This window comes from Hemicordylus capensis, chromosome 5, assembly GCF_027244095.1.
Source record: "Hemicordylus capensis ecotype Gifberg chromosome 5, rHemCap1.1.pri, whole genome shotgun sequence".
NCBI lineage: Eukaryota > Metazoa > Chordata > Lepidosauria > Squamata > Cordylidae > Hemicordylus > Hemicordylus capensis.
Window position 1 is genome coordinate 62,452,001 of NC_069661.1, and position 24,526 is coordinate 62,476,526.

Consider the following 24,526-nt stretch of genomic DNA (forward strand, 5'->3'; position numbering starts at 1 on the left):
GTGGTGTTTTTGGTCAACCCATTCCTTGATCCAGGCCAGCTATTGAACGGGGCTTTGGTTACTTGTATTCCATTCCTGGAGTAAAGGTGGGGCTAACAGCCAGCAGCGCTGAAGGCAGACTGCCTTTGCCTCTCTGTACATAATATCTATTTCATTAAATTGTTAATGTTCCTTATTCCACTCCACTGCCTTGTCCTTGTATACCACAACTCTTTCCCTTGGATTCTACACTTTTCAAAATAAAATAGATGACAATAACGACTTTAAAATATATACAAACAGTATTAAATCAAACATACTGTTAGGGTAGATTTAACACCAACCGTTCTGAACTTTTTTGGTCTCTGTGTGGTGTTCCCACCATGCAAAGAGATAGATGCTCAAAAAGCATATAATATTTCTTCTTAACAATGCACTTCTTGCTTACAGCACAATTAAAATGCAACAGAGGCTGCATCTTCTGGCATGACCGTTTAAGATGCATATCTAAATAAGCAGATTTTTTTTTTTAAAAATGACCAAAACATTTTATGATTACCTCCTGCAGCCATGCAGTAATAAGTGACTGCTCAGAGCATCATGCTATAATTTCCAAGTAGGTCAAGAGCAGCAATGAGGGCATTTCAGATGAGAATTTCCCTTCTCTTCCATTAGATTTTATAAGAAAGGTTAACTTGTGTCAGATACATGACACTGAAAGGAGCAGTCAGACAAATGTAAGCCACTCTGTGTCAGATGTCATCTTTGTTCCCAAAGGTAGATAGAGATAAATGTGCTATGGATAATGCATTGCAAAACAAGGTTACACTGAAGTTCAGCCAGTATCTCATTCCCCACGCCCACCCCAGCTAGCGTGAGTTTATATTGGGGGTAGTGGGAGTAAGGGTGCAGTGCCAAATTAGTCTACTGTACAATGTTATTCAATGGTCAAGAGCCTTATTCTGAGAAACTAATACAAGAGGATGCAGTTATGAATGGATTCCAGTTCAAGCAGCTGGGCATTTCCTATTCCATTCTTGCTTGATCAGACTCACACAGAACATCACAGTTCCAACTGTTATCTCTTTAACTTTTGTTACTGATTAATTTCTAACAGGAGAGGTGCTGTGACTCGTAGGAGTCCTACTCTCTGACCTAGAAGGCTGCCTCCTACTCTCACATGTGTGTGGGTTGATTACAGTAATGATGTGGAGGTCAGAATACTCTGTCTACATGAAAAGGCAATCATCTTACTATTTGAATATGTTCCCAAGTGAACTTTTGGTGTTTTACACTGGTTGTCAGTAGTCTACAATCAAACTAAACCTTGCTATCGTTCTTCATCATAGGCCAAATTTTCTTTAAGAGTAAAATAAAAACAATATGTTGTCTTGATGGATCCCTAAATAGATGGAATTGTCTGAAGGTATGCAAGTACAGTTTTCTGTGATCTGCTAGTTAATTTCATTAAAATAATCTAAGTTCCCAACACATACTTCCAGCATGAAATGAAAAATGAAGAATAAATATGTAAACATACTTTATACTGTATATTTACGTTCTGATATTCATTATTATTTAATCCACAATCCATTTTTAACCACTTGTGTCCTAACTCAACCTATATCCTTGAATGATTTAGCTGAATTTCAGGACATGCTCCCTTTTAACCTAGTTTCTCTTCCCAGCCCCCTCCTAAATGCTCTTTAATGGCCTAAGCCATAAATGTGGTTGAAACACTTCTAAGTATAGTATAGTAATGTTGCTGATGCATATTGACGTTAGCAACCATGGGCTGATGCTGACAGCCAGAACATGACATTTCAAAACATATTTAAAACATATTTTACTGTTTTCTTTTATTCAATGAGTTCAAAATTGGAAGTTTTTGCAGAGCACAATGTTTGAAATATGAAGCCTCAATGCCATGGCCCATCTCAGAAAGGCAGGCTTTCTGAGACAAATTCTGAAAGAATATTCATGTGAGCAGAAGATGCCAGGCAGGCAGGCAGAAGTGGTGTGCATGTATGCCAGACAAGTAACTTCCACTGAGGAGTAACTAGATCTAGGGGTTTACACAGGAGAAGTGTGGTGATTTGTTATCCCTTACCAAACTCCCTGGCTTGGAAGGTTTGCTCAGAGTTTCTTTGTGTTAGCTACAGTCTCCCATTTCCGAGTAGCTGTCCTGGTGATTCAGTATAAGGTGCTGGAGCCTGATATTTGGGGCTCCTTGTCCTTGGAATTTTGTGGAGCCTGCCAAGTGTAGGACAGATAATGTATACAAACCATTTTGTAGTGTATCTACTAGTGTATCTCTCATAGTATCTCAGCAGATACCAGTGTATCTCTAGTAGTATCACAGCAAGACATGTCATTTGTGTGATCTTCTAATTAGCATTTCACATGTTCTTCTCAATGCAAAAGTAACATGCAATAAAAATTAGTGTACCTGATTGTAGAAGTCGATAGAACTGATTAGAATCCAAAAACTGCCAACATTCAGCTCTAGGCTTTCTTGGATATCTCCTTCAGTTCTGGTAAGAAGCTCTATGCACAAAAGTCAGTTTCTGTGCACATCTTGCTAGATCAGAAACTGGGGATGTAAAGATGTGCACCCATATGGAACGGAAATGCATATTCAAGTGTGGATGCCGTTTATCTGCACTGCATTGCTTTCAATGAGATTTGTTTTCCCATTCACATGTGGGTACAAATTCTCATGCATTTTAAAGCACAAGTAGAGTGTATTGGGACAAAGAACTTAAAAAAACAACAACTGAGCGTAATACAGATTACATCCTATCCCCCAATATCTATATGAGGGATAGATATGGAAGAAAAAAGAAGGAAGAAAAAGGAAGAATTTCTTTCTCCTTGTCTGTGAATCAGCAGGCATGTGGTCAGACATTTGTATTAGCAGCTGAGGAAAGGAAAGCTATGGGAATGCTTTGGGCAGTGAAGTGAAGTTGACGCAGAAAGGAAAAGGGGGATTTCCTGTGCTGGAAATCCTTTCCTTTTCAACATTCACACTCTATCCCCAGTCACCCTTTCATTCTCAGCTTTGTGAACTCCCCAAAAGTGGACTCTATGTAGGGAGGGGAGATCTGAATAGCTACTTTAAAAACAACACTGAGTGTTAAAATAAAAAATTAAGAGGTGCCAGGTTACACAGTAGCCTATGGACAGGCTTGGAGGAATACCAGACATTAGGGATGTATGAATTGATTCAAATATGAATCAATTTGACTCAAATCTGGGTGATTCAAATGGAATTTGAATCGAATCATCCCTAAAATGGGTGATTTGATCCAGATTTGATTCAAATCAGCCCAATTTGAACTTGAATCAATCTGAACCAATTTGACCTGCGGCGGTGGGGAGGCAGTGAGTGACCTGATCCTGTGGGCCACCAGCTGCTGATTTCAAAAACAAAAGGCACAGAGCTGCCCTTTGAACTGCTCCTTGGAGTGGTAAATGCAGAACACGCAGAGGCAGGGAGGCAGCGGTGACCCAATCTGCCATCCTCACAGCCCACCGACCACGCACACCAGGTCCAGGCTATTCTTTAAATAGCCTCCCCACATGCAGAAGTCATTTAAAGGGATAGCCCAGTGGTTCTTTGCTAGAACACCGGTGTTTTGCGCAAAAACCCTGGTGTTCTAGCAAAGAAACACTGGGCTATCCCTTTATATGGCCTCCTTGTATGTATGTGGGTTGGGTCAGATAACTACTGGCTCCCCACCGCTGCACGCTCTGCACGCTCTGTTCTCCAAGGAACAGTTCAAAGGGTGCCTCCGTGCCTCTTGTTTTTGAATTCTGTGGCTAGAAGCCTGCAGGCGGATGGAGGGGTGGGTCACCGCCTCTCCACTGCTGTGCTCTCTGCACTTCAAAAGGTACTGGACACCTTGACACCTTTCTTTCTTTCTTTCTTTCTTTCTTTCTTTCTTTCTTTCTTTCTTTCTTTCTTTCTTTCTTTCTTTTGATGAAAGAAGGCTCTCCTCCCCCACAGGATTTAAACTTACAAAACTGGTCAAATCTATTCAGATTGATTCAAATCAAAACTAATCCAAGTTGAATCAGGCCTATTTGGGGGAGATTGGATTTGAGGTCGAATTGAAACCATGTATTTTGATTCAAACTCGAATCAAACCCTGATTTTTGACTCATGCACATTCCTGCCAGACACAGGCGAGGGAATCAGTGGATTACTTCAGGCAGTGTTTTCTCTGCTCTGCCCATCTCTGCTATCCCTGAACTCAACCAAGGCTTGTGCTGTCAGGGTTCAACTTTCTCGCTCAGGCCACAGACCTAGAGGCGTGTCACATGATCCATGTGAAATGCCAGATGGGGTTCGGCAGGAAGAGCAGGCTTAGCCCGCTCTCCCTGCAGATGAGCAGTCACTCATTGATGGACAGCCGGATTGGCCTTCCAGATAAGTGGCTGCTCTCGTCAGGTGATCCCACACCCGGCTGCAGCTCCATTGGGATCTCCAGGGGTTGGGGGAAGGGGAGCACCACCATGCGGCCCCTTGCCCCCCAAACCCCAGGAAGTCACCGCGTAAGCGCATGGTGCCTTCCTGCGGTCCTCTCCCCCCCCCCCGAGTGTGCCAGCCACGGCTGCTTGCAGCTGCAGCTGACACACGATCCAGAAAACAAGGTTGACGGAGCACTCACATCATTAACCTCATTTAAGGGGAGGGGTTGTTAGGAGGGCTAGCAGCCAGAGAACCACCGGGCTCTCTTGCGAGCCCAGTGGTTCCCACGATTGATCAAAACCAGGCTAACGGAGCCCAGCCCAGTTTTGATCAATCATGAGAATAGCTGCCTAGGCTTTCAAATGGAGCATCATGAGGATGACCCCTGGGTAAGCCATCAACAGAAGGAAGGGCCTTAACTGTTCCCTTCTCCCAGCCATCCATCTCTCCCTCTAATTTTCCAGGTGCAAAATGGACTGCTCACCACTCCTTTTAGACAGGCTTTTACAAGCCCTGAAAGTGCTTCTTGATGCTCTTCCTTGGAGAAGTCCATTGGCATCTCTATTGGCAAACAACCTCCTGAAGATGTGGTACATGTGGCTGGATGGGATAAAGGGGTCTTGACAAAGTGCAAGGCATCCTGGGCATGAATAGGTCAATCTAAATGAGACCGTTTGTCCACATGCCAGTCACTTTGGATTGTTATCATACCACACTGTTCCAGGTGCATGTGTACTAGCCCTTTTTCCTGGGAAAACTTGGGCCTCCGACAAAAGCTGGAGTCTTTCCATTGCACTACAGCCCTACAAAGGGTCTCTATAGTACTGGTCTATCTGGATGGGTCCATCTGGGATTGCGTAGAGTGAAGATGGCATAACATAAGCCAAGTTTATCTTCTTTCTGTGGCTGTATGGTTAGGATGTTGCTTTCTGGATGTACCTGTTTTGCATATACTCCCGGAAGGCGGGGGGTCCTTTAAGGGGAAGGGAGGGTGCCCTTACCTGCCCCACTGCTTTCCCCCCACCAGCACTCTCCCCAAAAGCATTGGTGTGGGGCTGCAGCCCCATTCAGAGCCATGATGTAAATGGCCAATGCATGTGCACATGCGTGCCGTGAGTATGCACGTCAGCCATTTACATCATGACCTGAATGGGGCTGCAAAGAAGTATGCTGCAGCCCCACAAACACTTTTGGAGAGAGCGCCGCTGGAGGAAAAACCGGCAGGGCAGGTAAGGGCACCATCCTGCCCCTTAAAGGACCCCCTCGCCTCTGAACCAGCTTGAATGCTGGACTTCTGAACCAGTTCAGTGCTCCAGAAAAGGAGTGCCAAACTGGTTCATGCACATCCCTACTAGGTTTTAGTCTTGCAGGACTGGAATTACATGATGACAGTCTTATGTTAGCATTACCCCTGGCATAGCGGAAGACCAGGGCTATGGGACTGTCCTGCAAATGAAGGAAGAAAAAGAGACACTTCTCATTTCAGTTAGCAAACTATTAAGTAAATTCCAAATGAAGTTTTCCTTTAATGAAAAAGAAGATGAGGTAATAGTATTAATGTGGAAACGTACTATATAAAAGGCACAAGATATAATGCAAACAGGGAAGTAAAATAAGAAATGGTACAAAAACATAGCTGTAGACAGAAATCTAACCAAATTGTTTTTCTAGCTTAGAATAGATTGGCTTGTCTTGGAGCTATAAAATGAGGAGAGAGAGCTCTAGATCTCTTAGACATACACACATTACATACCTGCCAATGCATATGTTGTATACCACTGTGCTTATACGATATGCCATGTCAATGACATGAGATAACCTTTTAGGTTAAAGCTTGTAAACACATAAGTAAGTGCAGGGGAACACAGCAAACGTCAGTGGGGTCAAAGAAAGAAAACAAAAGGAGCCAGACAGATTAGGACAATAGGGCAGGAAACAATGAAGGCTTTATGGCAAATCCCTTGGGAGTTAATAGCAGTCTTTCCATTGATTTCAGAGGGCTTGGGGTTATGCCCAAAAGAAGATTAATTTGTGAAACTTCATACAACTAAGTATGTTAGTTAACTGAAAATAAAATGAAATTACAAGAACTGAGAAGCAGGAATTTGGGAGAAATCCCCAAAGTCAAAAGAAATGTAACCTGTATTAATGGGCCAGTGTGATGCAGCAGATAAGAACTCTTTCACACTTTATAGCACAGCCAGAGGACATTGGTGTTCCATGATGTTTGTCATAGTAAAAAATCAAGTGTGAAGGGGAGATGCATATCTTCAAAATGTAGTGGGACGCATGCCATGGAGCGACAGCCAAGTATGTATCCACAACACATGTCTCCAAGTGTATTAGGAAGCACGTTTCATCTTCAAACTTTATGTATGAAGATGGAGGTACTGACTGGGGGGAAAGGGGTTGGGGCCTGAGAGATGGATTAGAGCTGCCTGTTCTGGATGGGGTTGCACTCCCCCTGAAAGATCAGGTAAGTAGCTTAGGAGTGCTCCTGGATCCAAAACTCTCTCTGGTTTCTTAGGGAGGCAGTGGCCAGGAACGTGGTTTTTTTTTTTAATCAGCTTCAGCTGATATGTCAGCTATGTCCATTTCTGGAGGTAAATGACCTTAAAACAGTGGTGCATATACAGTGGTAACTTTTCGGCTCAACTACTGTAATGCACTTTATGTGGGGCTGCCTTTGTACATAGTCCAGAAACTACAATTGGTACAGAATGCAGCAGCCAGACTGGGACAACCCAAAAGAACCATATAACACTGGTTTTGGGGGAAAAATTGCATTGGCTGCCGATACGTTTCTGCATGAAATGCGAAGTGCTGGTTATTACCTATAAAGCCCTTAATGGCTTGGGCCCAGGGTTCTTATTGGAGAACCCTTCTCTAGAGGCCAAGGACCCATATTCACTTCTTGTTCCAGTGCCCACACCAATCTTGCTACGACCTTGCATGTGCAATTGCTCCTCAGTCTGGCCTACTTCACACAGTTGTGGTGAGAACAAAACACAAAATGCTCTTGAGAAAATTATCGTCGTCATAGCCACCCAAGTGCACAGCAGAATTTGGCAAACATAGTGCAATAAAATGTGAATGGTAGTTAAGCAGTTCGCAGTTGGCGGATATATTATTCTTGCATTTGCAATGCTTGACCAGAAAAAGAAATTAGTACTACACTCTTGGCAAGGTCTAAAATTGGGGCTTTGCTGAAACGTCTCCAGAACTATAGTAACGATATCTATAATTCTGCAAAGAGAAGAAAGCTATAAAGGTCTTTTCTCCCGAGGGTAACCTTTTTAAAAAGATGAATGTGAATGATTAAGGTAGCTTGTAAGTTTGAACAGGACACACACAGCTCTATTTTTACATATGTCCTACAGTATTCATAGTAATATGAGGAATAGTAGCTTGCTTACACTCCCAGCCTTGAGCTTGCAGCAGTGTAGCAATGAGCAGAAGTCTTTTGATAAACAACAAGATGATATACCATTTTAATGGACTGGAGAGCCCAGAGTGTTAACCTCAGAATCCACCTTCACATGGGTTACCATTGTGAGTATTTCCTAGGATGTTGTTGTAACAGCAACATCCAAGTATCAGTCAGCCAAAGCTAACTGACATTTTGGTAGTGTAGACTATATTTAATACAGTGAAAATGCAAGATGTGTTGACAGATAAGTGTGTCATGAGGTTTTTCAGATTACTTAAGTCAGTGTTTTTCATACATACACATTTATCTTGGTTGCATGTTCACAATTATTGAAGCAGAAAAGTAATTTAAAATATGCAGTGCACATTCTAAAGCACTGTGAAAATGAAGTCACAAAAGAGCCTGTATACAAACTCTAAACTTGACTTGACTACTTGCTGAAAGTCTTTGAAAATATCCAGAAGAAATACGGCATGCCAGTTATGTCTGCTTCATAGTGTAACTGGTTGGACAGCATTCATTCTCCATTCGGCTAACACAATTAAAATTTGCTAATCTCTTGAATATTCTCTTTTGTACTGGTGAAATGAGCTGGAGAAAACCATTGTTAAGTGAACTCCTGGGATTTGGGGAAGCATATTTGATTAAAATTCTGATTAATTGCTGTGTGTTATACATGTATCCATGAAGTTAAATTATAATAGCAAATTTAGGTTGAGTAATGGTTGCTTCTCATTTGCAATGTACATACAGATATGTGAAAGGAATAAATCTTAATGGATTCAAGTTGTGAAGGATGTCTTGTGATTTCTATCTTGATGTTTTAGTTATGGCCTAGTGGGCTTCTCCCATTTCAACTATGAAACTAATCACGTGCAAAAATGTTTTGCTCACACAAGGAGGGAGGGGTGATTTTTCATGGATCCTCCCCCTTACCTCTGCTGCTCTGATGTCCCTTGAAAATATATCGCTGCAGGTTCTTCAGTCATTTTTGTGGTGGGTCAGGAGCAGTGAAAATAGCCCCTCCACACTTGCATGAACAAAATATTCTTCTGTAGACACCACACTAGTCAGCAAGTTTGTATGGAGTTGTGGCCCAAGAATGGTTTCCCTGAGAAGGCTTGATAGAATCCATTGCTTAAGCTCAGGTTGTAATGTGGGTTGAGAAAGCTTCCTGAAAACCTGAAGAACAGTTGCCAGTCAGAATAGACCATATTGAGGTAGAAGGATTGGTCAGTGGTCTGACACATGCTCATATGTAACTGCATGAACACATGTTCATATGTAGTTGCATATGTCAATATGATTACCATACTGAGGTCAGAACAGCAAGTGACTGTGCATGGCGAGATAATTTATTTTGTCTTTCCTGCAAGGATAGCATTTAGCGTTTCTGCCCGTGTAATCTATGTGCTGTGCAGGCATTTTTTAAAAATACATTTGCCATCTGCTTGTTGCGCACAGTGGTCTAGATTGATCTTTTGAGGGAGGAAGAATCAAGTTTGTAGCAAGGGATTGGAATAAATGTGGCCACTTGCAACACCAAGGATGCAAGTAGTCAGATGAGCCTACCTGCTGCAGAACTATAAAATTATTTTTCTGTAAGAAACTGTGAGAGAATGACTCCCAAGCTGTAATGTGGATTATCATAAGGTGCCCTCATCAGCCTCTGCAAAGCTCCATAAGCTCTATTCGGACGTTATGTACAAAACCACTGAACACACTTAGAAGTGCCAAAAGCAAATTGGAAGTCCCGTCCTGGTGCATCACTCACCCTCTCAGCCTAGCCACCACGCTTACAGTGACATGTGTCTGCCTAAGGAAACACCGTAACTGTAATGGCTGCTGTTTTTGTGATTGGCAGCCTGGATCCCCCCAATTCCTGATTATGGAAGTGCTGACCACCATGGGGTTATGACATTTCCCTATGCAGACAAATGCCATTGTAACCATGAATGGAGTGATGCACTGAGGAGAGTCTTTTGACACACTTTTGGCACTTCTAAGAGTGTTAAGTGATTTTGGACAGAAGTGATTTTGGGCTTAAATAGGGATACAGTTGTGTTGTATAAAGGAAGGATGTTGGCACTGGTATAGGAGTAGAGATTACTGCTGCTATTTTATCACTGTCTGAAACTTATATAGCCAAACTGATGAGGCAAGAGTTGCACACAGATTGTTTGGAGTTTGCTTCTGTTTTGCTTGCACCATCATGGGAGAGAGTGAGCTAGTTGGGCAAGACTGGGAAGGTGTCGTGAGTCTCCCCCAAGGCCCAGCAGGGCGGGGCACTTACCCGACCAGGCAGCAAGCAGATCAACAGCCAGGGGTTGTGGAATGAGGAATCTGGGAGGATGGCCACCCTTGACTGGGCAAGAATGGCTGGGCTGCAGCCAGGCCATCTGCAGAGATGGCTTGAACATCTGCACATGCATCCACACATCTGCATCTGCACATGCATCCCCTCTGCAGAGACCCTGGGGGACAGGGGCGTAGCTATAATTGAACGAAAGGGTTCAAAGAACACGGGCCCCCGGCTCCAGAGGGCCCTCCAGCTGCATCCCACCCTATTTTCTTCATTATCTCCCTCAGTCTGGGGGGCCGCCAGAAAGAGAAATGAACACGGGCCCCCTCTCCCCTAGCTACGCCCCTGCAGGGGGATGATGCAAGGAGAGGAAATGGAGTCCTGTAAGGCAGTCACTTTAAGGGCTAAAAGGTGCAATACAGAAGCACGGGAATGGAAGGCAGGGGAGGGATTAAGAGGGGTAGTGGCTGACCCTGTGAACATGAATAGTGGGCTTGAAGCCAGTGATGAGGAGGCCAGTGGAGATGGAGGGTTGCTGCCTGTATGGGCTCCCAGGGAAGAGCAAGGCATTCCCTTTCCATGGCAGATGGAGGAGGAACAGAGTGCTTAGAACCCCCTCCCCCTCCTTATGAGGTCCGTATGTCCAGTGGTTATGAGGCTTGTGAAGAGGAAACACCATGGAAAGCAATAAAGACACAATGGAATGGTAGCAATGGAAGGGCCATTTCCCGGAACAATAGGAATTCATCTCATGACCCATGCCAGGTCAAAGAAGATGGAGCAAAGTAGTTCATTTGCCAAGGCAACAGAGATGCTCACCAAGAAGGGTTGCTCTCCAAAAGACAGGAGGAGGCCTTGTGGGAGGCAGAGAAAGAATAGGGAGCTTGCATGGTCTGCCAGGCTATCTTGAAAGAGAAAAAAGTGACCTACTGAGAAGGGCTTTCACCAGAGCTCGACTAAGTGTGTATGGCCCAAGGTCAGAGAATGAGCAGGCATGGAAAACCCACCCCCTCCACCCTGCTCTGTCTGTGGCTACAGCCAAAATGGAACTTTCCCGTGCCTTAGGCCCTGGCCATTCTAGAAGTCTGTACATAGATCTCCATTTAATTACCAATAGAATTGTAACTTGTATTATTGACTTATCATGCCATGTGATGGTAATAATTTTACAGCACATTTTCTCTGAAATGTGAGGAAATTAAGGGTAAAATCCTCCTCACCACCTGGCAGGATGATACAGATAACCAGCTTACCAAGTGTTACATACATACTGTGGTACATTACCACATGGTAAATGACAGTCCATATTTAGCCATTGTCTCAGTGCAACAGCACATTATATTGGGCTGTTAGTTATACTTTTTAAATGTTCAATACATACAGAAGACTCATCATTTCCTTCTATTGTCTCATTTACAAGCACTATTATGTGGTAATTATAAGACAATTCACTAACACTTTAAAATAATGATTCAGTTAATTAATGGTGAGTTACATTAAGCAAATCTTCTCACCAGTTGAATTATCAAGATTACTGTCCTCCCTCAAAATACCAAAGGGATTGGAAATTGGATGATTACTTTAATATGTTTATGACATTAAAATAAAGGTGTGAGATTTAGTAGCTTCTGTGCTTCACAGGATTATTAGTGGGAGAAAAGCTTTCAAGGCCTTGTGAAATGTGGGGGGAAAGCACACAGGATGCAAGATAACCATATCAGCAGTGCCTGGAAAGGATATTCCATTGCAATCTTAAGCAACGAGTCATGATTCTAAAGGACTATATGTTAAAATCATCATTATTCAACTTTCCAGCACTCTAGATCTCCATGTGACCCAAAATGGTTTCCATGCAACTAATTATATTAGTTGATGTAAACTCTGTGAACAATTTCCTGGTTTTTAAAGTGTATGAATATTGTAAATATTCCTCAAGCCATTCAGACGCATGATGCTGAAATCTGCTAGCTAGGAGATATCAGGGCTCAGTTGAGAACAAGGATGCAACCATTTATCGCACCCATAGTCTATATGCGCAAGCTGCTTCTCTTCAAAACAGCAGCAAGTATTTCCATGCTTTGGTAGACGATCATCTTCAGAGGCAACAGTACATGCCCTGCGATAGTTTTATCTTCCATTAAAGACAGGAGTTTGAAAAGCCATTGAAATGTTTAGTTTTCTGTATCGTATGTCTCTTTCTACTAGTCTTCTGGGTTCTTTTGTATTAGACAGCAAGAGACCTGTACAAAAGGATTATTTTAGGCATTGCTACAGTATGCCAGATAACAGTATGAAGAGGTCCCAGGAAGACACTGTTATGAGCTCATGCCACCATATTTTCAAATCATGATGGAAGCATCACTTATTTCCACTGCTCCACAAACTGAAGATGCTGGCAATACTGTAATGGTCAGTAATATCCAAGCTGATGTTAGCTGTGACTTAATGTTTGACCGATTTCCACTATGTTCATGTTTATGGTGGTGGTGACACGACACTTTCTACATTGTTTTTACTAGGCTACATACAGTGTCCCTGCCAATCCAAAAGTGGGATGTGTGCTCATTCCATGCCTTTCCAAACTGCATCCACACTGCTTATGAGTTCACAGAGGCTCTGTTGCTACTAACGATTGCATCATTGCACTAGTGATGAGTCTCCTATTGATGGGAGGTTTGTCACTGCAGCAATGATACATTTCTTAGTCGCAATGGAGCCTCTCCAAGTTCTTTAGCGGTGTGGATGCAGTTTGGAGAGGCATGGGATGAGTATGTGCAGCCTGCTCTTGGGGTCCTGCACTGTATGTAAGCCACTATCTGGTATAATCAGGCATTAAAAAGGAGCACTTGCATGGCAAGTGATTGTGAAAACTGCCTGGAAACAGAATGTAATTCAGTTTGAAAACTGAATCTAAAAGCATTGGTTGATTACTAGTTCAAACTAAGGACTAAAGACCATCTTTCCCCCCCTCCTTCTCCTTACACTTCCAGCTCATATCTAGATTGTATTGCCTGAGTTATTAAAGAGGACACATGCATTGCTTCTAGATCTTCTGCTGCTGTCCCAAAAGGAGATTCTGTCTACTGGTCTCCAATAATGTCTTTAGGATGAGCACTTCTATTTCCTTCTTATTAATCTAAATATGGGCAAACATTCCAATCGATTAAGATGGGAAATTGGCATGGGTTATTATATTACAGACAGAACATGGTATCAAATATGGAATGTTCCTAAATTTACTTTAAGTGCCTAGAGTCACCCAGTGAGATTCAGGGATGAATAGGGATTTGAACTCAGGTCTCCCCAGTTCTAGTCCAACACTCTAACCACTACACCACACTGGCTCTTGACAATATCATTTCACTCAAATTGTCTTGATTGTATTCATTATTCCAAAATCTTCTAAACTTGTTCCACTCACTTTCAAACGTAGTAATGGCTTTAACTTTCCCATTTTAAAATTTTAATTAGTGCACTTATTTTCTCCATAAGCATAACCCACCATATCTTCCTATGCCACTCCTCAATGCTTGACAATCTGCTTGACTTGCAATATTTGGCTATCAGTAGTTTTGCTGTTACCAAACAGTAACCTATCCTTCTATTTAATTTTTTTTAAGTGAGCTTCTCAAACCCATTAAAAGGTAACACTGGGGTTTACAGTCCAATCTCCTGTGATTTCAAATATATATTCTTTGTATTACAGATAACCAAATCTTTTTGACTGCCTTGCAGTCCCACCATATATTAAGAAATCCTGCCTGGTGTAATTGGCATTTCCAACAAACATCTGATGCTGTCTGGTACATAGGATTTATTCTAATTGGTGTATAATACCACTGAAGTATCATTTTACAGTGGTTTTCTTTCATAGCAATATTTTTTTGAAATCTCAGTACCAGATTGACACATATAGTTCTATTGGTCTATTAGAAGTGCTTTATTAAGTTCTGCTTCCCATTTTTGTCTGCATAAGTAAGATTCTTTAGTACCCTCTTTTATTCATTTTTTATAAAACCCCTTTGTATATGATCCCAGACATTAATAATGATTTTAACTTGGATTTACTGCAGTCTAAATAAGTTCTCTGTGCCACTCTTTAAAAAATATTTCGTACTTGCAGGTACTGAAACCAAGTTACTTTTATCTGGGGGCTACTTTCCGCAACTGAAGGAAATCCAAGAATCGTCCTCTACTCCAGAGTTTTTCATATGTAACATATTCTGCTCGTGCCCAATTAGAAAAGTCAGATACCTGACTTGTTATGTTAAGTATCGGAAGCAATATGGTCTTGTAGTGTTATGAATTTTAAGATGTATTTCAATGTATATTTTGTCTTAATTTAATTTTTAAAAAGAATAATATTTATGCTCTTAACTAATGATTAATATCTTGTTTATATCTGTGAAAAATAAAACGTATATAACAAAAACACATTTATAGCTCTCCTTGTATCTATGTGACACAGGGGACAGAAGGCACAACCCACTCCCATGTTCTTTGTGCTTCTTCAGTAAAGGGCTTTTACAGTTTAGCTTTCTTTCAACTTTCTTGTGCCTGGAACACGAGAAGACGCACCACTTCCTGAGGGTCTATTTTCATCCTGGTCAGTGTTCCCTGTAACAGGGATTCCTCAGCGTTGTTGACTACAACTCCCATCATTCTCAGCTTCAGTAGCCTTTGGCTAGGGATGATGGGAGTTGTAGTCAACATCTGGGAATCCCTATTACAGGGAACACTGATCCTGGTGTATGCAGGGGAGCCAAAGCTCAGTGGCAGAGCACATTATATGAATCTGCCTTACACGGAATTGGATAATTGGTCTATCTAGCTCAGATGGTCTGTCTAGCTCAGCATTTTCTACACTGACTGGCAGTGATTCTCAGAGTTTCAGATAAGAGACTTTCCCAGCCCTGTTTGGAAATGACAAGATTGAACATGGGACATTCTGCATGCTACTATTGATATGATCTACCATTAACCTATGACCCCTCTCCCATTCTATATTTGCACAAGGCCCCAGATCCTATTTACAGAGAAAATCAGGCAGCAGATGCTGAGAAGGACCTCTCCCTAAGACCTTGGAAAGCTGCAGTTAATCCAAGTAGACAGTACTGGGCTAGATGGACCTGCAGTCTAACTCATTAGTTATTGTCTTCATAGTGTATTAGAGAGAGAGGAAAAAAATGGACAGAAGCAGGCCTATATATTCTCAGTGCTTTATTTCTTTCTAACAAGTCTGTCCCCTATTGGCAACCTTCTCCTCCTCACTCTACACTTGGGCTGGGTTAACTCTTTTTCTACCACAGCTGTGAACCTAAAAGCCCCATCACAGCATGTCTCACCTGCTGAGACACGAGACATCTTTTAGAAAAGGTGTCTAAGAGTTTCACAGGGAGGAGGATGGCTACCAGCCATCCAGGAACAATGACCCAGAAAAATTGACTACATTTCCTGAATTATTTTGCCCATGTTTTGTTTGGCCTTGTCCTGTCTATACTGAAGCCAGGCTTTCACTCCTGCTTCTGTTGTCACTAGCCGCTTAAACTTCAAGTCCCTGGCATTAGATCACTTCATCTTTTGACCATGGATTCATTCTCCCCCATTCTGAGGCCTGGGTAGGAAGATGATGTTTCAGACCTAGAAATTAAGCTGTATAAAGTTTTGGCAAGTCATCCATATGTTATATGAATTAGCAACAGGAAAAGGTTTCTATTGTTTGGCAAGGATTTTTCCTTCCTTCTTAGAAATGCACAGAAAACTGACCTTTCTGTGGGTCAGGTAAGCTTGTTTTGAGTTAGCACTGAGCCCTTACTATGAAGTCTTTTCTGTGTAGGTTTGAAAAATGATCAGTGCATGACTGCCTTATCTAGCAGACTCATTCAGGATTTGTGGGCAGCTTTCCTAAACAACAGACAAACTTCAAGTGAGAGGGACTACTTACCTTAAGGGCTCACAAACACTTTCAGACCCACATTTCTGGTGTGGATCCTTATTCCAGGCAAATTTTGGGTACAGTAGATTTGCTTAATGGAATTTGCCCACTGATTATCTGTTGTATAAAAACTTGTTTTCAGGAAAGCTGCAATTTCTGGAGAACCATTTACCATGAAATATAATGAGGATTGGCCAATCCCAGCAAGCAGGATTGATTTTGAATGGAAATGGCATCACAGAAGTACTGTGCTCACGCCAAAAGAAACTACTGAACTGGAAACAAAGCACCAGAACAAGTTTAAAGAAGACCTTTTAATGTTTTGGTTCGCAGTTATTGTGGAAGCTGTTTTTTTCACAAATTCCTGTGCCGCAAAAAGATGTTAAACCTGAATAAGATTTAAATATGCACCATGGCATATATATTTTAATATGTAATATATGTAATATATGCATATATATTTTAAATATGTACCATGGCATATATATTTTAAAATGCTTATGTGTATGTATTTATGTCTGACTAATATATGAGAAATCACTAACACTGTCTTCCTAATAAAATGGGGCTGGTGGTGAATAATTTTGAATTCCATTATTATCAAAGACATTGCAAACAAATTGCAAACAAATTTTATCAAAGATATTGCGAACAACATGGATTATTGTGCAATATAAAAGTTAAAGGCTATTTCATCCTTGTGTATGTATCTATAGCAAAAGTCTGACTGTCTATCTATCATTTCTTAATTTGTGGTACAATATAAGATTTTATATACATTGATATTTTTGCTCCAATGTTAACAGAATTAAGAATGGACACCCACAGAATGAAATGGAATCATTGGGTGCTATATGTGAGAGAATAGTCTCATATTATATAAACAATTATGCTGTTGTGGAGATGCACAGTACATATAAACTGTCCAGGTATATTATGATGTGGTCCTCCTCCTCCTTAAAAATGTTGTTAATGGCTAGGAATCAAGGATGAAAAAGTCCAGTCCTATTGGAGAAAATAAAGCATATATGAATGGAAACACAGCAACAACTTATCATTCATTTTATTCTAGAGCAGCTGCATAGCTTTCAGGGGACATGGTTGATACAAAAATTAGTTGAAAGAGAGGTTATATCATAGGTATATCATTATATTATAGGTTATATCATTATATTATAGGTTTTATCATTATATCAAAAATTCTCCCTTCCATCAGCCCCACAGGTGAGGTGAGCTCAATTAATGGTGGTTTTCATTTTTTCTTTTTCATTCCAGTGTTGACCATGCTTGCTGATCATTTTTCCTCACAGAGAAAAGGAAATGATGAAAGATAATCATTTAGGGAAGTATAGAGTGGTTTCAAGAGGCTGAGCAGCTGATCAAGAATATTAAAAATACTGGAAAAAACAACTATAGAAGAAGTTAGAGGAAGCTGGGTAGAATGGGAGAGCCCTTTATGAAGAAACAATTTTTACTATTACTTACTATTTCCACTAGGTCATCTGAGTTTTAGAGATGGATCAGTTTATCAGCACAATAATATCTGTGAAAGGTAGACTAATTTATTTTTAACTTGATTTCATTCCGTAGAATTTAATTAATATGAAACGCTCATATATTTATTTTGGGAAGAAAAAATGAAGCATTGTTTCTTGATATAAGAAAGCTTTTAAAGACAATATTTTAAACATTCTGTGAAGTTGTTCTTTTTGGATCAAAACATAGAAGCATCCTCTTCCCATTTCTCTTCTAGTAGAGAAGTGATCTTTTTGAAGGCATTGTACAGAATGTTAGGATGCAATTGAGGAGGAGAAGGGCCATAATTTAGTGGCTGACCTAGGGAAGACCCTGTTTGAAATCCCGGAGAGGAGCTGCTGCTTTCACTTAGGGTAGACAATATTGACCATTGGTCTGATTTAGTGGGGCTGTTCACATGACTGTGCATGCACGTGGTTGGGAGGGTGGGGGAGGGAGGAAGGATTCAACCTGCCTTCCTCCATATGACCGTTCACTGTTTGGGCAGTGCGCAAGGCATGCGCCCACACGACCAGTGCTACTGAGATCAGCACTGATGAATCTCCATGCTGCTCCCAGAAGCACAGGTAAACATAGGCTGGGACTCGTTGTCCCATTTCATCCCACAATGCAGCATGCAATACACACATTGCATTGGGGAATTGCCCCAAGAGATGGGCGCTCTAGGCGCCCATCTCTCTGTGTGGCTGGGCTGGAAGCAGCCCATGCTTAGACATGAGCAGGTAGCTTGGGGAAAGAGAGCACTTGATCCCTTAACCTTGGCTAACAGCCGGGCTTAAAAGCCAGGCTAGACAGCGCTGGCCTGCCATGATCAGGCTCAATCCCAGCAGTTCTCATGCACAGCCTAACCCAGACTGGGTGTCCATCGCCCGGGTTAGACTGCACATGAGAAAAGCCTCATCATCAGCTTCATAGTCACATCTTCAGCTTCACACTCACTGAAGTATCAGTGAGATACTTCACTGTATCTCTCAGTCTCTTACCTCAGGGGATTGTTGTGAGGACAGACATAACCATGTACACTGCTCTGAGCTCCTTGGACGAAGAGCAGGATATAAATGTAAAAATAAATACATAAATATAATGTAGAGTCATTGGATAACACTGAACTGGAGGTAGGATTAAATGAAATCTTCTAAAATGGCAGGGTTTGTTTTTCTCTGTGGCCCCTAGCCCCAAATACAACTGTGTTTCTGAATTTGAAATGGGAGGGTAATGAGGTCTGGTCAAGAACAGCTTGACTGGGCCAAATTTTTTTTGATGTTTAAAGAAAAACAGGGAGGCTGAAAGAGGCCCTCCTTGATAACATGTATGGATAATGGAAAGTCTACTATTCAGTTTGATAGTAAGTACTCCTGATATGTAAAATTAATAAAATTGCTGTTTAGCAAAAAATATTATAGATTCCTGTCTTTATTCTTATCAAGTCAATCACTGTTGCAGCTTCAGAATTTGCTGGAATGATCAAACAAAAAAATGTTGTTCCAAGACTTATTCTTATGAAATAAGCCTCTTCATTACCCACGATAATGTAGCATTTGCCAGAATTACTAGATCCCATGAAAGTAAGAGCATTAACAAGTGATAAGCAAACTACAGAGGATCTCATAGTTTACTTTAGATGTTTATTGTAACTTTGGGGTGCTTATCTCTACCAAGCGTCTTTGTGCTGCAAAATGTTTTTAGCACCCCCATCTTTGCTCCTCATCAGAAGCAGAGATGGGGGAAAATGTTACTCTGCTTGATTGAAATCATGGATTCCTAACCATGAAATAAAAATGAGACTGCATGGCTTCACAGAGTGACCTTAAGAACTGCAAGATGAGTGTTCCTTGCCCAGGTATCTTATAACTGGACACTGACACATATGTTGCCCCTTAGTCAATAGCTTTCACAGTAAGGTTTTCCACAAAATTTTATTCCTTACAAGTATTTCTGTCAAGGAATCAAGCTTGCACATTTATGGGCATATTAAAAAATAATTTTCAATTAATTCCAATATCAAAGACAAATTCATTGACAGTTAATATGTTTAACAGGAAGGCCAACAAATAAATTATCACCACTTTTTAAAAAGTGGAACACTTGTTTGTAGGCCGCTGTCATCCTGCTCCAGTGCAGACCTCTCATAATACTAGGGTTTCCAGCTCACGTGTGTGTCTGTGTTCAAAGCATTTGCCTTATTGTGTGTCCAACATTCAAAGTTCTCCCTATGGTATCTTTATTTCAAGAAAAACAGATCTACTTCGCAGTACCTACCCAACCTTACCAGCACACCGCTATGGAAGGCATTTACCAGTTTATGTTTTCAAACCATGCTCTCAGCTTATCTTGAGGGTAGGTTTCACAAAGTTCCCAAGGAACAGCACTTCTGCCCCTTGACCACAGGCAAGTGGAGGACATTAAACATGTAAGAAAAAGAATGTGTTAAATCCTTGCTGGCAGATGTATTTCCTTATGTTAGTTATCAAGTGTCCATTTTTGCTTTATTGTCTTTTAAATTTAGGTAGAGAACTGTATCTGCTAGCCCTGCTACACATCTGGCTAAGTTGTAGTTCCAGGACTAGCTCTCTTATTCTAGTTGCACCTATCAGAGTTGTAAATACAGCTAGGTATTTAGGATTATATGTTTTTTTATTTTATTTTCATGCATGTTGTTTAAATTGTTATTGAAGCTGGGAAGCCCAGCCTGGGTTAGGCTGTGCGTGAGAACTGCAGGGAATGGGCCTGATCCCAGCAGGGCAGTGCTGCCTAGCCGGGCTTTTCAGCCCAGCTGTTAGCCAAGGTTAAGGGAACTAGTGTTCCCTTAACCCAGGCTATCTGCTCGTGTGTGAGCATGGACTGCTTCCAACTCAGCTGCTCACAGAGACAGGTGCCTAGAATACCTGTCTCTAGAATACCTGTCTCCCCCAATGCATTGTGCATGTTGCGTGATGCATTGTGGGATTCCCAGAGGCTGGGACACGTTGTCCTGGCTTCCGGAGCTCCCTGCTACACCACACAGCACTGCCCGTTTGGGAGCGTGTGCCATGCTCCCAGAATCCTAACATTGTCGGTGGGGCGGGAGAGGTGAGTGAAACAAACCTTCATCACTGTCCTCCACCCGCCCTGCCTGCCCAGTTGTGTGAATTATTTATTATTATTATTATTATTATTATTGACCTCATCATGTTTTTGAATGACCTAATTATGTTTTTTACTGTCTTATTATATCTTATCTGTATTAGCTATTATGTTTTATGTTGTTTTATTATGCCTTAATATGTGTGTTATGACCTGTGGTTGCAACATTTATGTATGTATGTATGTATGTATGTATGTATTTATTTATTTAACATATGTATGCTCCACCAAAAACAGCTGTCTTGGGGCGGTTTACCATAAAAACAATACAAATTCAAACAAAATTAAAACATTAAATCCATTTTAAAAATTTAACACAATGGCACACCATTAAAAACTATTAAAAACAATAAACCTACTGTGTTCAGCATAGAACAAAACTTTAATGCCATGAAATGGTTCAAAAGTGATTTTGTAGTACACTGAATACCTGATAGCATATAAAATATGTAGTTTCTTATAAATAATGATCCAAACTCTCTGGCATGTCTACGTCTAGTAAAACTTTGCCTAAGAATATCAATCATCTTAATGATAAAACTCATTAATGATGACGCTCCCAGTACTTTGAAATCTGTTCCCCCCCTTTAAAAATGGTAAATTAATATTTTGAAATGGACATGTTGCACATAAAAGCTGTTTAGCAATATGTTAAAGACAGGCTTGCTTGCTCAATCTACTTCTGCAGCAGAGTTTCTTTAGAAAAGAACCACCCTCAGATCTCTTGGGCTGTTGATGCTGAGAAATTACATCTAAAAGAATGTATTCAGTGAATGGATGCCCCATTAGGTTTAAATTTAGCAGATCATGATAACCTCTTGAGGACCTGAGTAGATCAAATAGTCAATGATCTAAATCCAGAGAATTGCAAGCACCACAGAAAGCTGCTATGCCTGCTGCTGCTGCACTTGTTTAAAAAAAAAAAAATCTGGCTGCTGCAGCTAGCAAGCAAAAGCCTCTTACAGCTCTTCTCTTAGATGGGACAGGAGTTTAGGGAACAGGATATTTGGATACCGCATAGCCCCACTTCTTTTTCTGTTCCCTCCCACCCATTGGATTGGATCTGAAATGATTGTGTGTGCGAACACTGGCAATATGTTCGTGGAATGTGGAGGGAGTCAAAAGAGAGACTATTTATTATTATTATTTTACACAGTCAGACAGGTGTTATTGACTGGTTTGTTTTATCCAGACATCAAGTCCTTCCCAAGGACCATTATTATTATTATTATCTTGTTTACACAGTCAGACAGGTGTTTTTGACTGGTTTGTTTTATCCAGACATCGAGTCCTTCCCAAGGACCTGGGATGCCAGAATTTTATTGTCAATTGTTATAGATATCATCGCAGAATATAGGCTGTTCCCAGTAAAGCTGCTTTTTGTAATTGGCTGATGGTGATTTCTGTGGCCCCTATGGTATTGAGGTGCTCTTCAAGGTCTTTTGGAACTGCACCCAGGGCGCCAATTACCACTGGGATTATTTGGGTCTTTTTCTGCCACAGCCTTTCAATTTCAATTTGTAGATCTTTGTATTTGGTGATTTTTTCTTTTTCTTTTTCTTCTATTCTGCTATCCCCTGGTATTGCTATGTCGATTATTTTCACTTGTTTTTCTGTCTTCTCGACTACAGTTATATCTGGTGTATTGTGTGGCAGATGTTTGTCTGTTTGTTGTCGGAAGTCCCATAATATTTTTACATCTTCATTTTCTTCAGCTTTTTCAATGTGATGGTCCCACCAATTTTTGGCTACAGGTAGCTTGTATTTTTTGCAAATGTTCCAGTGTATCATCCCTGCTACCTTGTCATGCCTTTGTTTGTAGTCAGTCTGTGCGATCTTTTTACAACAGCTGATTAGGTGGTCCACTGTTTCATCTGCTTCTTTACAAAGGCGGCACTTGCTGTTTGTGGTGGATTTTTCAACTTTTGCTCTTATTGCATTTGTTCTTAGTGCCTGTTCTTGCACAGCCAGTATTAAACCCTCTGTTTCTTTCTTCAAGTAACCATTCTTAAGTCATTGCCAGGTCTTGGTGGTGTCTGATTGTCCACTTATATTGTGCAAATATTGACCATGCAGGGGCTTCTTTTTCCATTTTTCTGCTCAGTTCTTGACTTGTTTTTTCTTGTAGGCCTGCTTTCTTTCATTGGTGTTGAATAGTTTCGCATTATTGACCATTTTAAGTGCATCTTCTTCACTGTCCTTGATATATTCTTCAAGGCCACTTTTCTCCTCCTCTACTGTTTGATGGACTTGCGGCATTCCTCTTCCACCTGAGCTGCGAGGGAGGTATAGCCTATCTACATCACTGCAGGGGTGCAGAGCATGATTGATGGTCATGATTTTTCTGGTCTTACAATCCAGCGTCTCTAGCTCTGCCTGGGTCCAGTCTATTATTCCTGCAGTGTATCTGATAACAGGTATAGCCCAGGTGTTTATGGCTTGTATGGTGTTCCCGCCATTGAGTTTGGACTTGAGGATTTTTCTGACTCTCCTGATGTATTCACTTCCAATTTTTCTTTTAACTTCAGTGTGTGCAATGTTATCAGCCTGGAGAATGCCCAAGTATTTGTAATGTTCTTTCTCTTCCAGGTTCTTGATCTTGCTTCCATTGGGCAGTTCTTTTCCTTCTGTTTTTGTTATTTTCCCTCTGTTCATTATTAATGCAGCACACTTGTCTAGTCCAAACTCCATTGCCATATCGCTACTGAATATACGGACAGTGTTTAGCAGTGATTCTATTTCTGACTGGGACTTTCCATACAACCTCAGATCGTCCATGTACAGCAGATGGTTGCTTTTACTTGATGTTTTAGATGTTTGGTATCCGAGGCCTGTTTTGTTTAGTATTTGTGAAAGTGGGGTCATGGTGATTAGAAACAACAGAGGGGATAGTCAGTTCCCTTGGAAAATGCCTCTTCTAATGCTAACCTGTCCAAGTGTCTCGCCATTGATTGTTAACTGTGTACTCCACATGATCATTGCTTTTTAAAATAAATATCTGAATGTTTTTGCTGAAACCAGTTGTTTCTACACATTTTAGTATCCATGTGTGAGGCAATGATTCGAAGGCTTTCTTGTAGTCAATCCATGCAACACTTAGATTTGTTTTTCTTCTCTTGCAATTTTCTAAAATCATTTTGTCAATCAGCAGCTGGTCTTTTGTGCCTCTGGTGTTTGGGCAATTTCCTTTCTGTTCAACTGGAAGCTGTTTGTTAGTTAATAAGTGTTGCATCACTTCATCTGCTATTATTCCAGTTAATAATTTGAACATGGTTGGCAGGCAGGTTATCGGTCTATAATTACTTGGAACTGCACCTTTTGCTGGTTCATGTTCATGATTTCATGACCAGTTCATGATTTTCCTGGTCTTACAATCTAGCGTCTCTATTATCATTTATTTATTTACACAGTCAGACAGGTGTTATTGACTGGTTTGTTTTATCCAGACATCGAGTCCTTCCTAAGGACCTGGGATGCCAGAATTTTATTGTCAGTTGTTGCTGTTGTTATAGATATCGTCGCAGAATATAGGCTGTTCCCAGTAAAGCTGCTTTTTGTAATTGGCTGATGGTGATTTCTATGGCCCCTATGGTGTTGAGGTGCTCTTCAAGGACTTTTGGAACTGCACCCAGGGCGCCAATTACCACTGGGATTATTTGGGTCTTTTTCTGCCACAGCCTTTCAATTTCAATTTGTAGATCTTTGTATTTGGTGATTTTTTCTATTTCTTTTTCTTCTATTCTGCTA

The 24,526-nt window shown here is 41.0% G+C and overlaps 1 long non-coding RNA gene across 1 annotated transcript in view; it reads left to right on the forward strand.

Moving 5' to 3' along the window:
• LOC128326931 (uncharacterized) overlaps nucleotides 1-19,051 on the forward strand; it is a 30,139-nt gene extending 11,088 nt beyond the window's left edge. The window contains exon 2 of the long non-coding RNA XR_008308342.1: nucleotides 16,263-19,051. This is a non-coding gene — a long non-coding RNA (uncharacterized LOC128326931). The remainder of the gene's footprint in view (nucleotides 1-16,262) is intronic.
• The last annotated feature ends 5,475 nt before the right edge of the window (nucleotides 19,052-24,526 follow it).